This window comes from Pseudophryne corroboree, chromosome 8 (assembly GCF_028390025.1).
Source record: "Pseudophryne corroboree isolate aPseCor3 chromosome 8, aPseCor3.hap2, whole genome shotgun sequence".
In the NCBI taxonomy this organism is placed as follows: Eukaryota; Metazoa; Chordata; class Amphibia; order Anura; family Myobatrachidae; genus Pseudophryne; species Pseudophryne corroboree.
The window spans coordinates 424,008,648-424,026,290 of record NC_086451.1 but is presented as its reverse complement, the minus strand read 5'-3'; the positions used below and the strand labels follow the sequence as shown (position 1 = coordinate 424,026,290).

The 17,643-nt window shown below is 45.2% G+C and overlaps 1 pseudogene; it reads left to right on the top strand.

Moving 5' to 3' along the window:
* Positions 1-16,794, top strand: part of LOC134949909 (vomeronasal type-2 receptor 26-like) — a 1,108,520-nt pseudogene extending 1,091,726 nt beyond the window's left edge.
* Positions 16,795-17,643: the final 849 nt, after the last annotated feature.

Genomic DNA, 17,643 nt, shown 5'->3' with positions numbered 1-17,643 from the left:
GCGCAGCACAGCCATAGAGAAGCCCTGGACTGGAAGTAAGCCTGAGCTTCCTCTCCTCCTGTTGAAGTTCTCGTTCGCCGGCAGTGATATTAAGTCCGTCAGGCGGCAGTACAGCCATGAGCAAAACAAGGCAAGTTGGGTGGGCTGGCGGAGGCGGAATCTAATTAGTACTGCCGGAACCCAGTTCTGCCCCGTTCCAGCCCACTTTAACTCCTGCTTGTAGCAAGTCTGGATGCTAGACTGTACCTCCTTATGGTAATTGAGAATGAGGCTCTGTTTAATCTATGTTCTCTTTTTTTCCAAAGTAGTATTAATTACAAAAGTCTTTCATGTAAATTAAATTTCACAGTGCAATTTGATCCAAAGTGATGCAATTATGTAGTCACAATCTTAGAGTTGTGCTTTTGTATATTATGGACTATATTTATATATCCCTCTGAATTTATGATTTAAAGATAGAGCAGGGACACACTGGGAAAAAACACTGGAATAATTTAAAAGTGGCTATATATATAGGCCACAGTCACACCATCTGGCAAGATAGGAGCTTATTCAAAAGTGACGGCCTGCACCCATCTTCAACTGGAACAATAATACTAACTGAACAGTTTGGATGCTTCATCAAGAACTATTTAAACTAACAAAGGGGGGCAGTGAACCAAACAGGAATAAAGAAATCTGCACCTCCAACACAGAGGTATTGTTTCTGCAGACAAAGGGAATAGGAAGCATATCCACAACAACAGAAGATAAATCAGATCAAAACCAAATAAAAATAGGCAGAGAGAAGAACATAGCTAGGAAAAGAAAAAGCGCAAACAAAACTCTAAAAGCTATGTGTGCAAATGCTAGGAGCTTAGGAAATAAAATCCCAGAACTAACTGCAATAATGACAAGGGATGATCTAGACATTGTGGAAATTACACAGTCATGGTACAATGAAAATCATGACTGGGACGTAGCTATACCGGGATATACTTTATTTAGGAAGGACAGAATTGGAAAAATCGGAGGAGGGGTAGCAATGTATGTAAAAAATGCCATAAATACAGGTTGAGTCTACCTTATCCTAAATGCTTGGGACCAGAGGTATTTTGGTTATGGGATTTTTCCGTATTTTGGAATAATTGCATACCATAATGAAATATCATGGTGATGGGACCTAAATCTAAGCACAGAATGCATTTATGTTACATATACACCTTATACACACAGCCTGAAGGTAATTTTAGCCAATATTTTTTATCACTTTGTGCATTAAACAAAGTGTGTCTACATTCACACAATTCATTTATGTTTCATATACACCTTATACACACAGCCTGAAGGTCGTTTAATACAATATTTTAATAACTTTGTGTATTAAACAAAGTTTGTGTACATTGAGCCATCAAAAAACAAAGGTTTCACTATCTCACTCTCACTCAAAAAAGTCCGTATTTTGGAATATTCCGTATTTCGGAATATTTGGATATAGGATACTCAACCTGTACTACATTAATACAAAGTATTGAAGAAAAAACTGAGGCCCTTTGGGTGACCATAGAAACAGGGGAAAAGTTGATTATTCGTATTGGCGTGATATACAGGCCACAAGGTCAGGAAGAGGAACTTGACAAGAACCTATTGCAGGACATAACTAAAATGGCATTAAAAGGAGAGGTAATAATCATGGGAGACTTTAATCTTCCTGATGTAAACTGGGAGGTGTCTGTTGCTAGTTCCACTAGAAGTAGGAACATTTTAAATTCCCTTCAGGGAACATCCCTCCACCAATTGGTGAGGGAGCCCACTCGGAAATACTCAATATTAGACTTAATACTTACAAATGGAGACAGATTATCGGACGTAAAAGTGGGTGAAAACCTGGGATCCAGTGATCATCAAGCAGTATGGTTCAGCATTAAGACAGAGACTGACTCGTCCCATACAAAAACAAAGATGTTGGATTTTGGGAAGGCTGATTTTGTAGGGATGGGAAAACGTGTAAGCGATTCTTTGGCAGAGTGGAGGAACTTGGAAACAGTGCAGGAGAGATGGGAAACATTAAAATGTGCAATATTGAAGGCAACAGACCTTTGTATCAAAACTGTTAGGAAAAACACAAGGAAAAGGAAGCCAGTGTGGTTTGCAAAAGAAGTAGCAAATATTGTGAGAGCAAAAAAGATGGCTTTTAGGAAATATAAGCAGACACAAAATAATGAAGACAAAAAGCTATATCTTGTTAGACAGAAGGAGACAAAAAAGGTAATCAGATGTGCAAAGGCACAAGCTGAGGAGAAAATGGCCCAGTCAGTGGGTAAAGGAGGCAAAACTTTTTTTAGGTATATAAGCGAAAGGAGAAAAACAAAAGGCGGAATTATAAAACTAAAGACGGACACTGGGAGTCTTGTTGAAGGAGACAATTTAATAGCAGATCATCTTAATGATTATTTTTGCTCAGTTTTTACTACTGAAAGAGAGGGGATGGGGCCACAGTTAAGTTGCAGGGATATTCAGGAAAATGAAACAAGTACATTTACAGAGGAGAAGGTCCTAACAGAACTCTCAAAGCTGAAAGTGGACAAATCTATGGGGCCAGATGGGATACACCCAAGGATACTAAAAGAACTTAAAGAGGTGCTGGTAGCACCATTGACAGAATTATTCAACCAGTCGTTAGCTACAGGAGTAATTCCAGGGGACTGGAAAAGAGCAAACGTAGTCCCACTGCACAAAAGTGGAAGCAAGGAAGAGGCAAACAACTACAGACCAGTGAGTCTTACATCAGTAGTAGGGAAATTGATGGAAACACTCTTAAAAGAAAGAGTTGTAGATTATCTTAAATCCGGCAATTTACTGGATCCCAAACAGCATGGTTTCACTGGGGGGAGATCATGTCAAACAAATCTTATTGACTTTTTTGATTGTGTGACTAAAAGTGATGGATAAAGGTGGAGCCATGGATATAGCTTATCTAGACTTTAGTAAGGCTTTTGACACAGTTCCACATTGCAGACTGCTAAATAAACTTGAACGTTTGGGATTGGATATTAGGATTATTGAATATATAAGATCTTGGTTGAAGGATAGAAAACAGAGAGTTGTGGTAAATGGAGTGCATTCACAGGAGGGAAATGTTACCAGTGGAGTACCCCAGGGATCTGTACTTGGACCAGTGCTTTTTAATATCTTTATTGGTGACATTGCAAATGGCATTAAAGGGAAAGTATGCCTTTTTGCAGATGACACAAAGGTATGCAACAGGGTAGACACACCAGGTGGGGTAAAACAAATGATTGAGGATCTAGGTAGACTAGAGGAATGGTCAAGAGTCTGGCAATTACAGTTTAATGCCAAAAAATGCAAAATCATGCACTTGGGTCTCGAAAATCGTAAAGCTAAATACAGTATTAATGGCACTATACTGGAAACTACTGAGGAAGAAAGGGATCTAGGAGTCACTATTTCAGATGACTTAAAGGCAGGTAAGCAATGTAACAAGGCAATGAGGAAGGCTAGTCAGATGCTTGGCTGCATTGGGAGAGGAATCAGCAGCAGAAAGAAAGAAGTAATAATGCCACTGTATAGGTCATTGGTACGGCCTCATCTAGAATACTGTATTCAGTTCTGAAAGCCATATCTTCAAAAGGATATTAATACATTAGAAACTGTACAAAGGAGGGCAACTAAAATGGTGCATGGCCTACATCACAAAACATACCCAGAAAGACTAAGAATTCTCAATATGTATAGTTTGGAGCAGAGAAGGGAAAGGGGGGACATGATAGAAACTTTCAAATATATCAAGGGTTTTAACAAAGTCCAGGAGGGAAACATTCTCCAAATGAAGAGAAGCAATAGGACACGAGGACATGCACTGAGACTGGAGGGAGGAAGGAGCAGGGGAAATTTGCAGAAAAATTATTTCACAGAAAGGGTAGTGGACAAGTGGAATAGCCTCCCATCAGAGGTGGTAGAGGTTAAGACAGTAGAGCAATTTAAACATGCATGGGATAGACATAAGGATATCCTTACAAAGAAATAAGGATCAAATAAGGTTAGAGATAAAAATAATATAAAAAAAAAAAAAGGGGCCGACTAGATGGGCCAAGTGGTTCTTATCTGCCGACAAATTCTATGTTTCTATGTTTCTATGACTAAAATAAGTGTAAGTATAAGAGTTAGCACACCAGTAGCCCTACCCACTAGGGTTGCAAGTAGGGCCAATAGTGGGTGAATTATAGTGACTGCCATAAAATAAAGAGAACATACACATGACCACCACTCAATACAAATAGCATTCAGTTGAGAACCATCCATTTCCGAAGGCTTCCTACTAACATGTATTCCATTAATGGCAGTGATGGATTGCTGGGGGGCGGCACACCAGGCTGGTGAGGACAGTTGATTCTATTTTTTTGTTATTATGACTTATTTTTAAATATTCTATTTTGCAACTGACAGGAGTGGGACAATGGGCAACAGATTGTAGTCCAGGAGGTGATAGTTGGGTGAGGTTGGGGCAGCTTTGGTGGACTTCAGGTATCCAGGCTGGCCCCAAAATGAAGGGGGCAGTAGTGTGATGGTGGGTGGCCAATACTGTGCCATTAGTGCAGCCAGACAGCTAAATCCGCCCCTGATTGATAGAGAACCCTAGTGAACACCATTCAATAAAGAAAGCATTCAGGTGACCACCATACAACACAGAAAAAATACTTGTGATCACCATACAGTACATTCTATTAGTCATTGCCTTTATGCTGGGGCTATTTAACTCAGGACAGGCTTGACTTTTATGAGCAGCTCAGCACAAAAATTGGGAGGAAATGTTTTGAATTTTGCCTAATGGACAAGAAATCAGCACGGGCACATGAGCATAGTAAGTAGGTGAAGGCATGAGCCAACCGTCCAGTGCATGCACAGTCAAACTGAAAGCCCAGATTTGAGTTTTCAGTTCCCTTATAAAAAATAATAATACATCTGATGAATAATGTTTTAAAAAGTCAAATCTTTTGAAAGTATCAGAATCTATTTTTTTTCCATTTATTTCCATCCTTAGATGGTGATAACAAGACCATTGTGGTACTGTGATCCTTATTAAATAGATATTACATTTCCATATGCTCAAAAAACATTATTGCAGATACAGTAGTAAAGAAAAAGCTGTATTGCTCTGATATAAGTCTATTTTGTTTGTTAAATTGACATGAAATATTTTCAAATCTTAATCCCTGACAAGTAGTATTTCAAAACCACATTATCTCGTGAACAAAACTGGTAAAATAATAATGCAACTATTCATGCACTTAGCAAAAATTTGAATAGAATGTGAGGATACACTGTACACGAAGAAGTAACAAAATTTAAAATGCACAAAAAAATGGAAACAATTTGGTAGGCAAGCAAACAGAAAGAAACACACACATACAGTACTGTATATAGAGTAAATAGAACGCATACAGAAATAGAGACAGATACACAAGCTAGTATGAGGGGGACATATACATAAAATGGAGACAGGGATGTGAACACACAAATATGGGGTGTTGATCAGAGGAACCTAAGGTGTGAAGTGCATAGATCCGTGGTTCTCAAACTTTTTTGAATCACGGCGCCCTAGAGTATTAGATTGTTTTTCACGGCAACCTTAGGCAGGGCTGTTTATAGCCAATTTTACTCCCAATGTGAGATTTAAAAATGCGCCCCCCCTTTGACCTTAAAAAAGCGCTCCCTCCCCCATAGATATGAGTTATAAATTTGTGCGTGCTCCTGGTGCTTGCTAAAATGGGTGTGGTCTCGCTAAAATGACCCTGTACCAACAGACCTCGGCAACCACAGGGGGAAAAAAAATTCCACCATATATAGCCCCATACAGTAATACCCCATGCACTATATTATGCCCCCTGCAACATATTATGTCACACATCGCAGTGCCCGTGATACATTATGCCCTACAGTAAAGCTTCTAATTACTTTTAAATTACCTTCTCATTGCCAAGGGTTTCACACGCTAGTGTCATGCTCGTTGCCATGCTTATTGCCAGGGGTTTTATGCTCTGGGATCCATGCTCGTTGCCAGGGATTTCATGCTCTCTGACAGGTGTCATGATTGTTGCCAGGATTCTGTAATGCTCGTTGACAGGGGTAATGCTCATTGTCAGGGCTCAGGGGTGTGTAATGCCAGGGGTTTGTAATGCTAGTTGTCAGGGGTGTGTAATGCCAGGAGTGTGTGCTAGTTGCCAGCGGTGTGCAGTTCCAGGAGTGTGTGCCAGTTGCCAGGAGTGTGTGCTAGTTGCTAGGAGTGTGTAGTGCCAGGAGTGTGTGCTAGTTGCCAGGAGTGTGCTAGTTGACAGGGGTGTGTGCTAGTTGCCAGGAGTGTGTAGTCAGTAGCGGATCTTGCCACGGGCAAGCAGGACTTTTGCCCGGGGCGCCGCCTTTCGGAGGGAGCTGGCGCCATCCGGAGGGCGCTGCACCATGGCAAGATCCGCCACTGCTGTGCCCTCCGCTGCCTGCTGTGTCCCCGGCTCCTGCGGCTGTGGTCCCGTGAAGGGAACTAGACGCGTAGCGTCTAGTTTCCTTTCGCAGAGAGGACCTTTGCTGAGCGGTGCGCGATGACGTCATCACGCACTGCACAGCAAAGGTCCTCTCCGCGAAGGCAACTAGACGCTACGTGTCTAGTTTCCCTTCGTGAAAAGGACCTTTTGCTGTGTGGTGCGCGATGACGTCATCGCTCACTGCTCGGCATTTAAGCAGCGCTTCTACTGTACAGGGGGCATAACTGACCCCGCCCCCTGTATTAAGCCATGCCCCCATCCCCTGCCCGGGGTGCTGAGGGCCCTCGAACCGGCCCTGTGTGTAGTGCCAGGAGTGTGTGCGAGTTGCCAGGAGTGTGTGCTGGTTGCCAGGAGTGTGTGCTAGTTGACAGGGGTGTGTGCTAGTTGCCAGGAGTGTGTAGTGCCAGGAGTGTGTGTGAGTTGCCAGGAGTGTGTAGTGCCAGGAGTGTGTGCTAGTTGCCAGGAGTGTGTGTTAGTTGACAGGGGTGTGTGCTAGTTGCCAGGGGTGTGTGCTAATTGTCATGGGTGTGTACAGCGCCAGCCCTGCCAGCAGCTCCCCTGCTAGCCCACCGCCCTGTCATTAGTAGTCCACTTAGGAGGCCGGGTTTCATGAAATGACGTGTTGCATTGTGACGTCATGATTCAAACGTGCCATTCCACAAATCTCCACCCGCGACTGGAGTACTAATGACAGGGAGGAAGGGGAGCACCTGGACCATCGTAATAAGTGCCACGGCGGGCGCCCCATGTGATGGTATGGCACTCTCGCTGCAAGAAACGGCGCTGTCCTTAGGCCAAAAGTTTCTTATTGAGAAATTTAGAGAGAAATATTAAGTTAAGTAAATTCTGCTTATATGCCATACTTAGGGTCAGTTATGGGATGATGGACAAAATTTGCTTCTGTTTGTCCACATATTTTATGATTGGCAGCTACCAGCACTAGTTTTACCTATAACATTGGCCATAAATAATTTTTATTGGTCCTGGACCACCAATCCAAGACACCCCTGCGTGTAGTTTGAGAACCACTGGCATAGACACATGTGAGGAGGGGAACACATACTGTATGGAGGTGAAGAGAATGGCACACATCAGGGGCAAATGCAGGATTCATAGTTGGGTTTTTCCTTCTATGTACGCACACAAACACACACATATAAACATAAAACACATGTTACACAGAACACATACATATAGACAAACACACAAATAGAACACACAAACACACTCAGAACACACAGCTACACATGCATAACACATACACATAAATACAGTATATATACACATGGAACACACACCGTCAGAAGGGGCTGCGCCCCCTTAACCCCTGCAGAGACGCGGGGCATCAGGGAGGGGATACAGGGGTGTGGGGTGGCAGGGAGGGGACACAGATGCGGGGCGGCAGGGAGGGGACACAGATGCGGGGCGGCAGGGAGGGGACACAGAGACGGGGAGGGGACACAGAGACGGGGAGGGGACACAGAGACACAGGGCGGCAGGGAGGGGACACAGAGATGCAGGGGGGCAGGGAGGGGACACAGACATGCAGGGGGGCAGGGAGGGGACACAGAGACGCAGGGGGGCAGGGAGGGGACACAGAGATGCAGGGCAGCAGGGAGGGGACACAGACACAGGGAGGGGACACAGACACAGGGCAGCAGGGAGGGGACACAGAGACGCAGGGGGGCAGGGAGGGGACACAGAGATGCAGGGCAGCAGGGAGGGGACACAGACACAGGGAGGGGACACAGACACAGGGCGGCAGGGAGGGGACACAGACGCAGGGCAGCAGGGAGGGGACACAGAGATGCGGGCGGTAGTGAGGGGATACAGAGACGCAGGGCGGTAGGGAGGGGATACAGAGATGCAGGGCAGTAGTGGGTGATACAGAGACGCGGGGCGGTAGGGAGGGGATACAGAGATGCAGGGCGGTAGTGAGGGGATACAGAGACGCAGGGCGGTAGGGAGGGGATACAGAGATGCAGGGCAGTAGTGGGGGATACAGAGACGCGGGGCGGTAGGGAGGGAATACAGAGACACAGGGTGGCAGGGAGGGAATACAGACGCGGGGCGGCAGGGAGGGGATACAGAGACGCGGGGCGGCAGGGGTAGACGCAGAGACGCGGGGCGGTAGGGAGGGGAGGCAGAGACGCGGGGCGGTAGGGAGGGGATGCAGAGAGGCGTGGCAGCAGGGAGGGGGCGCAGAGAGGTGGGGTGGCAGGAAGGGGACGCGGAGAGGCGGGGCGGCAGGGAGGGGATGCAGAGACGCGGGGAGGCAGGAAGGGGATGCTGAGACGAAGGGAGGGGACACAGAGAAGAAAGGATCCAAAATGTGCGCAGAAGGAAGAATCAATCGTAAAATTCGTTTTTTTTTATTTTATTAATGTTAATAACCAAGTAATTGGGTAAAATGAACCAAAATAAAATCCTTAAAGTGACCACATTAGGATATGAGAAATTAATTAAAGATATATATATATATATATATATATATATATATCCCTAAACAGCATATTATTGAAATCCACAACCATCTAGTAATATTCCCACATATACAGTAACTTAATGTTTCAAAAGACCGGTAATAAGTACAAAATGTATCAGAATCTTACAAAGTAAAATTGTTTCTGAATAGGTAATACTGTAGCAACTCAGGATGCACTAATACAATCTCAATGCTGTAGAGTAAGTCAATGAACATATAGGCCCTCATTCCGAGTTGTTAGCTCGTTAGCTGCTTTTAGCAGCATTGCACATGCTAAGCCGCCGCCCTCTGGGAGTGAATCTTAGCTTAGCAGAATAGCGAACGAAAGATTCGCAAAATAGCGAATAGAAATTTCTCAGCAGTTTCTGAGTAGCTCCAGACCTAGTCACAAATAGCAATCAGTTCAGGCCGTTTCGTTCCTGGTTTGACGTCACACACACGCCCAGCATCCGGCCAACCACTCCCCCGTTTCTCCAGACACTCCCATGTTGTTTTTGCTTGACACTCCTGCGTTTTTCCGCACACTCCCAGAAAACGTCCAGTATCCGCCCAGAAACACCCACTTTCTGTGAATCACACTACGATCACTTCAATGATGAAAAATCTTCGTTCGGGCGTGGATAAATCTACTAAGTTTTGAGCAAAAATACTTAGCGCATGCGCACTGTGTACCAGGTGCATGCACATTTTTGCCTTAATCTCTCCGTAACGAAAATCGGCAACGAGCAAACAACTCGGAATTACCCCCATAGTGTCCACAGTGGACATTTTTTTCTATTATTATTATTTTTTTTTCTTTTTCTATCTTTCCACATGTATATCTTTGATATTAAATTAAATATTAAATACTAATTGCTATACAGGTAAACGGGTAATTCATTAGTAATTTTGAATTTGATGATAATTAATGCAGTTCACTAATTATATGGCATGTATATTATCCATATATATTTTCCATATTGATTATAATATTTATTGCTGCATTATGCACTGATTTATATATATTGATTCTATATATCACTATTATTCTAATCTATATATTAATATTATATTTGTGTGTACACTTGTTTATATTCCACTCCTGAGTATTATGTCTTTTAATAATACTGATAATAATCTCTGGTGAATAATGTTATTTAGATTTATATATTAATATTGTTTAGTATTTAGCATTTTTATGTTTATATATTAATTTGTTCTGGTTTATTTTTATGTTTATATTGAACCTTAATGTATATGTTTAAGACACATCAATCTATTTATAGATTTAAGTCTGATATTATAGATATATATATGCACATGAAATAATCTTGGACTCTGTATCACTTTAATTTGATTCCTATGGCCGATCTGACTGAAATCCATTAGCTGTTTATACTCAGACAATTAATTTGGAGCTTTAAATATAGTCAGACAAGGACTTCCTTCTATCTTACTTCCTCTGATGAAACGACCAGTGCCTACGGTCGAGAAACGCGTTAGATAGAATGGCTTTGGAGTGACCATTTTATCCAAACCATCTATTTGTTGCCTTCAATTGCCTGGAGACGATTATATACCACCGCTAGCCTAAACCTGCCACGAACACCTTCATTCACTTGATCCCAGCCGGGAAGGACTATCCAGCTGCACTGTCAGGGAAGCACCCAGGCAGCGCAGCACACGACCACTTGTGGATAAGAAGCGGCGGAGGTCCGGTGCTTATCCGGTTGGACGGCTACTACGGCTACTACAACGGCGGCTACGGGTGAGACGAGGCTAATTTACAATAACGTTATCCCGACTGATTAGCCGCTTGCACCGGTGGCAACGCAAGATTAGGAGCCGCTGAGCCATTCGGGACTCCACATTATATCACTGATAAGTGGGACGGGACTGACATTTGTATGCTGTCCCGACTGTTTAGCCACTCACGCCAGCGGCTGTACGAGGATAGGAGCCACTGAGCCGTACGGGACCTTGGCTATATCACTAACGAGTAACTATATTATCAGATTGGGACGGTGTTTAAGTGATTTCTAGCCCTTCCACCATTGACTTAACCCCACGGAATCCTGTTAATTGACAGGCATTTTATCACCCATATTCTATACTGACCCTTTGGATGAATTTTTATTAAGAACTACAATACGTCCACAAGTTACCATAGGCTGGCCAGCCACTGTGGACACTATATGTTCATCGACTTACTCTAAAGCATTGTGATTGTATTAGTGCATCCTGAGTTGTTACAGTATTACCTATTCAGGAACAGTTTTACTTTGTAAGATTCTGATACATTTGTAAGTTATATGTGGGAATATTACTAGATGGTTGTGGATTTCAATAATATGCTTTTTTTGGGATATATATATATTCTTTAATTCATTTTTCATATCCTAATGTGGTCACTTTAAGGATTTTATTTCAGTTAATTTTACCCAATTACTTGGTTATTAACATTAATAAAATAAAATAAAAACTAATTTTACGATCGATTCTTCCTTCTGTGCACATTTTGGATCCTTTCTTCTTGTTGTTGTATTTTTTTTGGGGGGGTTGGCAATCTCCCCTCTCTTTCCATATTGTGCAGCATTAGGAAGTTCCCCGGGGGTTGAAGTTCATGGGCGCCTTTCCTTCTTTTCTTCAGGGGACACAGAGGCAGGTTGGCAGGGAGGGGACACGGCGTCAGGGAGGAAACACAGAGGCAGGGAGGGGATACAGAGCCGCGGGGTGGCAGGGAGGGGATACAGAGGTATGGGGCGGCAGGGAGGGGATGCAGAGATGTGGGGCGGCAGGGAGGGGACGCAGAGATGCGGGGCGGCAGGGAGGGGACGCAGAGAAGTGGGGCAGCAGGGAGGGGGCGCAGAGATGCGGGGTGGCAGGGAGGGGGCGCAGAGAGGTGGAGTGGCAGGGAGGGGATGCAGAGACACGGGGTGGCAGGGAGGGGACGCAGAGATGCAGGGAGGGGACATAGAGGCAGGTCGGCAGTGAGGGGACATGGCGGCAGGGAGGGGACACAGAGGCAGGGCGGTAGGGAGGGGACACAGAGGCAGGGCGGCAGGGAGGGGACACAGAGACGCAGGGTGGCAGAGCAGGGACGCAGAGACGCGGGACGGCAGGGAGAGGACACAGAGACGTGGAGCGGCAGGGAGGGGACGCAGAGAGGCAGGGCGGCAGGGTGGGGACGCAGAGACGCGGGGCGGCAGGGAGGGAACGCAGAGACGTGGGGTGGCAGGGAGGGGATGCAGAGACACGGGGCGGCAGGGAGGGGACGCAGAGAGGCGGGGTGGCAGGGAGGGGATGCAGAGACACAGGGCGGCAGGGAGGGGATGCAGAGATGCAGGGAGGGGACACAGAGGCAGGTCGATAGGGAGGGGACACGCCGGCAGGGAGGGGACACAGAGGCAGGGCGGCAGGGAGGGGACACAGAGACACAGGGCGGCAGATAGGGGACGCAGAGACGCGAGGCAGCAGGGAGGGGACGCAGAGATGCGGGCGGCAGGGAGGGGATGCAGAGATGCATTGCTGCCTGTGCACTCTCTCTCATTCGTGAAGTTGGTGAAGCGTCCACAGTACCATGCGCGTTGTCCCCCGTCTCTGGCCTGTGGAGCCAGCAGCCCAGTCCCTGTGGTGTGCAGTCTGGGTCTCTGGGGAAGGTGGGAGGCAGCATTGTCTCAGGTGTGCGGAGGAGGCGGCGGGTGTCTGTACGCGGCGCACGGAGGGCTATGAAGCTTTCTCCTGTGCTACCCGTCCCTCCTAATGTGTATGGCAGCAGCAACAGTCAGGCGCGGGTGATGCTGCACCATAACTGCACTGTCTTCGTCCATTGTGCGGACGGCGTCTGGCGGGACAATGGGTCCCAGGCGCGGCTGCAATGCGGGAGCTGGCACTGGGGGGGGGGGGTGCGGAGGGCGTGAGGGGTGGTGTGGGCTGCAGCTGTCTGGTCGGCCATGGTGCGGCCAGCGGGGCCCGGCCACCGTGTTCGTGCCGCGGATGGCTGTGGGAGATGCTGGGCTTGTGCGGCGGTTGGGATCGGTGCTGTGGGGTTAGGGTTTGTGTGCTGGTCCATTATGCGTCAGGTGTGGGGGTGGCTGGGCCATCAGTGGCTGCATGTGGGAGCTGGTGCAGGGGTTTTGTGGAGGTCAGTGGCGGGTGGGTTTGGGGGGGTGTGGTGCGGGTGGCATTGGGCTGTAGGTGGCTGTGTTTGTGGGGAAAGCAAGGGAGGGGTCCATGCTTACCGGCCACTGTGGTGGGTCCGTCCCCTGGTAGCTTCTGTCTGGGGATGGTGTCCGGATTCTGTGTCTGCTGCTCCCATTACTGCTAAGTGGTGTGCTGGCACTGGGACAGGGCAGGAGCTGCTAACTCCACCCAGGTCTGTGACTCCACCCATCGTTAGAGGGCCAGGCACTGAGTCACAGGGCTAATATATAGGAGATATATATATATATATATATATATATATTTATATACACACACACACACACACACACACGCACACATGCATAGAACACAAACACATACATTACAAATACACACATACTCAATGGTTTAATAAATAGTGTTCAGGTGCATGGGGTAGAAGATAACAGTGCTCGTAAGATTCTGAACACTTCTAGTTAAAATGTACTTTATACTGCTGCTTGTATTCTAAATCTACTAGGCATGTAGTAGGCAAGCATCCTCCTTAAGATTAACATTAATAAAGGCTTTCACACACATGTACACACACATACAGAGTCGGAACTACCATTGGTAGTAATGAGTTATCCCCTGGCCCCCGCAGACAATTTTTTAGCAATGTCAGATGAATGGCCCAGTGCAGAGAGCAGGGTGGGCCCCACTTCCTGAGCGACCTGACCTTAGGAATGCAGGGCTGACCTTGTGTGTGCTGGACAGATAGAAGAGTCTTGCCACTTTTCAGTGCTGATGATCGCAGCTACATACTGCCTCTAATTAAAAGATGTGCATTTTTTCTGATTAATTGATGTCTGTGAATTAAAGGCAGCTCATATCTGGTGTAACTGGCTGTCAGAGTCTGCTTGACTGAGTGTCAAACTGAGGAAAGCATAAGGGGTGGCTGCCCTCTCCCAAACAGAGCAGAGCCTGCTGTGTTCCTGCCCCCACCAAGGTCCATGTCCCGTGTTCCACAAACCACGTAAGACATTATGCTTGTACCAATGTCATCCACTGCCTCTACCTGTCACCCTCTCCCTGTCACCCACAGCCTCCCTCTATCACTCACTGCCTCTCCCAGTTGCCCTTTCCATCCACCTGTCTTATGCTGTTACCCACTGCTTCTCCTTGTTACCCACTGCCGTGTGGCATGGTACCTGGACAATAGAGGTACACTAAAAAGATCTACAGTCAATAGGTCTACCACTAATGGTAGACATACATTAGGGCTGCAGGTCAAAAAGTTAACATGTAAAAGGTAGATAGTTCAACAAGTCAACAGGGTTAAAAGGTCAACAGGGTCAAAAGGCCAACATGACAATGGTCGACACATATATGGTAGACACAAGTTTTTTCGTTTATTTTTACTTTTTCTCAACTTTTTCATTCTTTACCATCCACGTGGACTACAATTGGGAATAGTAACCTTCCCGAAGCATGGTGAGTGAGGCGAACCATGCAAGAGGACGCAGTACACTGATGGGGCTTGTTTGTGGCAGAAAAGTGACAAAACACCCCCCAAAAAATAAAAATGGTGTCTACCTTTTTTGTGTCAGCAATTTCCATGTTGACCTTTTGACCCTGTAGACTATTCCTACAGTCTACCTATCCTATGTCTACCTTTTAACCCTGTCGATCTTTTGACCCTGTCGACTTAATGCATGTCTACCATTAGTGGTAGAGCCATTTACTGTAGACCTTTTTAGTGTAGATCTAATAATCCACACCCGTTTGGCATATTGTAAATTGGGTTGGGTGGAGGACGGGTAACCAAATAATGTTTTTGCATCTGGATCCACAACTCACAAGTTCTGCCCCTACACACATACACACACTAAACACTTATACATATGCATATACAGACAGACAGACACACACAAGACACATGCAGTACACTTACTGAACTTTTGGAGACTGCTCTGGTCTGACTGAAGACGATGCCTCAGGAGGTCATTAATGTGGGCCTGGGCACTTTCATCATTAAGCCCCCACAGCTTAAATGGTCAGGGAATTGTAGCACCCCCCACTCATGGCTATATGCTGCGATTCATGGATCAGAGTTAGGGGATGGAGCAAATATGACGTGATTTTATATGAACACATCACATTGGCTCCACCCCGTTCTGACAGTACCCAAGAATCGTAGCATATAGACACGAGGGGATGGGGCTACAACTGCTGGCCATCAAACTGAAGCTGAGGTAAAAAAAAAAATATGGTCCATCAGAGGGGTGTTTCTAGGTACTCAGAAACCCTCCTACATGTGCCACTGCACATGGAGAAGACAGGTACACAGTGCACATATTGAGAGGGAGGCAGAGACACATGAGTAAAGATAGAGGGATAGATACACACACAATTCTGGAGATGTTGAAACAAATAAAAGAAGGGGGACCAGAGCAGACTTACATCAGTGAGCAGAGGCTCACAAACAAAATTAGTGACACTAACATGCAGGTGACAATGGGCCCATGAGTGGGTAGATAAGAATGTGATGTGAGGGCCAGTGGACTTGGAAATGGCAGTAAACTTCTCTCTGTCTCTTCTTGCTCTACTGGCTAGGCCTACGTTTTACTGGGCACTACATAACCCATATTCTGCTGGGTCTGTAACAGTCCTGGCCAGTGCATGGAGAGAGAATATGGAGGATGAGATAGAAATCAAGTTAAAAAATATTGTAACTCTGATATTTTCTTTTTTTTCTGTTTCTTAGATGCTAAAAGTTGTTTTACTTGTCCTCAAGATGAATGGCCTAATGAAAGGAGTGATAGATGTGTTCCAAGAATTATCAGTTTTCTCTCTATCAATGAGCCCTTGGGAATAACACTGGTAACTTGCAGTGGTGTTTTCTTCATCGTGACCACTATAGTACTGGGAATATTTACAAAGCACAGGGACACTCCAATAGTCAAAGCCAGTAACAGAGATCTTAGTTATATTCTTCTCATCTCTATAATGCTCTCCTTCCTCTGCACCTTGATTTTTATTGGACAACCAACAGCCTTGAGCTGCCTCCTCAGACAAGTTACTTTCTGTGTTATTTTCTCTGTGTCTGTCTCCACCACTCTGGCCAAGAACATTGCTGTTTTAGTGGCCTTCAGAGCCACCAAACCTGAAAGCATGCTAAGATTGTGGCCAATGTCCCTACTACCTAAAGCTATTATCCTCCTCAGCTGTCTGAGTCAACTCTTGGTCTGCAGCTTGTGGTTGGGTCAGTCTCCTCCTTTCCCGGACAGAGATACGCAGACTGAAATTGGAAAGACTATATTACAATGCAATGAAGGGTCAACCACAGCATTCTGCACTGCCCTTGGATACATTGGAGTCCTAGCTGTCTGTAGCTTTGTACTGGCCTTCTTAGTTAGAAATCTACCTGATCAGTTTAATGAAGCTCATCACATAACATTCAGCATGTTAGTCTTCTGCAGTGTCTGGGTCACCTTCATTCCAGTCTATTTGAGGACCAAAGGTAAATACACGGTGGCTGTTGAGATATTTGCTATCCTGACCTCTAGTGCAGGTCTCCTGGGCTGCATATTTATTCCCAAATGCTACACAATAATTCTACGTCCAGAATTGAATATTCGAGGAAAAATACACGTTAGATGCAGCAATTAGTGATGGTCTCATGTAGCATGAAGATCATTTACAGTTTTCACAATCATCTTTCAGAAATATTAAAATAAAAGTCTAAAAATAATATTGGGTTCTCCTTAATTACTGTGTATTCTACTAATTGTAAGCTGGCATGTCTAGTAGTTTGGCCAGTATGTTGTGTTTTTCAAATACTACAATTGTACAACCCCTTGTAAAAAAATATCAGTGTTTAAAATGACAGTTATAATATACTGAAGAAAAAAAACATTTATTAATGTTCTGATGTACAGAGACACACTGGCAAAGAGAATAGGTTATATGTTTTATTATTGTCTCATATGTGCCATACAGGTCCCCTATTGTCACATATCAGATACAGTATTTCAACTTGACTGAGGGTACGGGTTATATAACTGACAAAGGAAGCATAGAGAGGGCATATGATAAAATGTAATTTGCGGAGTGCCACTAACTCCCACTAATAGCATCACCAGTTATCTGCTCAGAGCACACAGATACAGTATTGGACCAGCAGCTTGGGTGTAATGTTGCCTCTAATTTGGCTTCCAGTAGAGCATAGTAGAATTGTTTCCTGTTTCCCCAACACAGTTCTTTATTCCTACAAAAGCTGCTGATGATCTTGGCACAGGCAAAGGTTTGTCAGCACCCTTCAGCTACAGAACTGCTAATTTTAGCAAGTGAAGCTGCCATCCAGAAATGAAAAGAGATGCCCACGGGAGCTTTTGCAGAATCATTGATAAGTACATATACATTAATGATCTATACCACAGTTTCTCAAACTCAGTCCTCAGGACCCCACACAGTTCATGTTTTGCAGGTCACCTGAACATTTTTTAAATGTGACAGTTG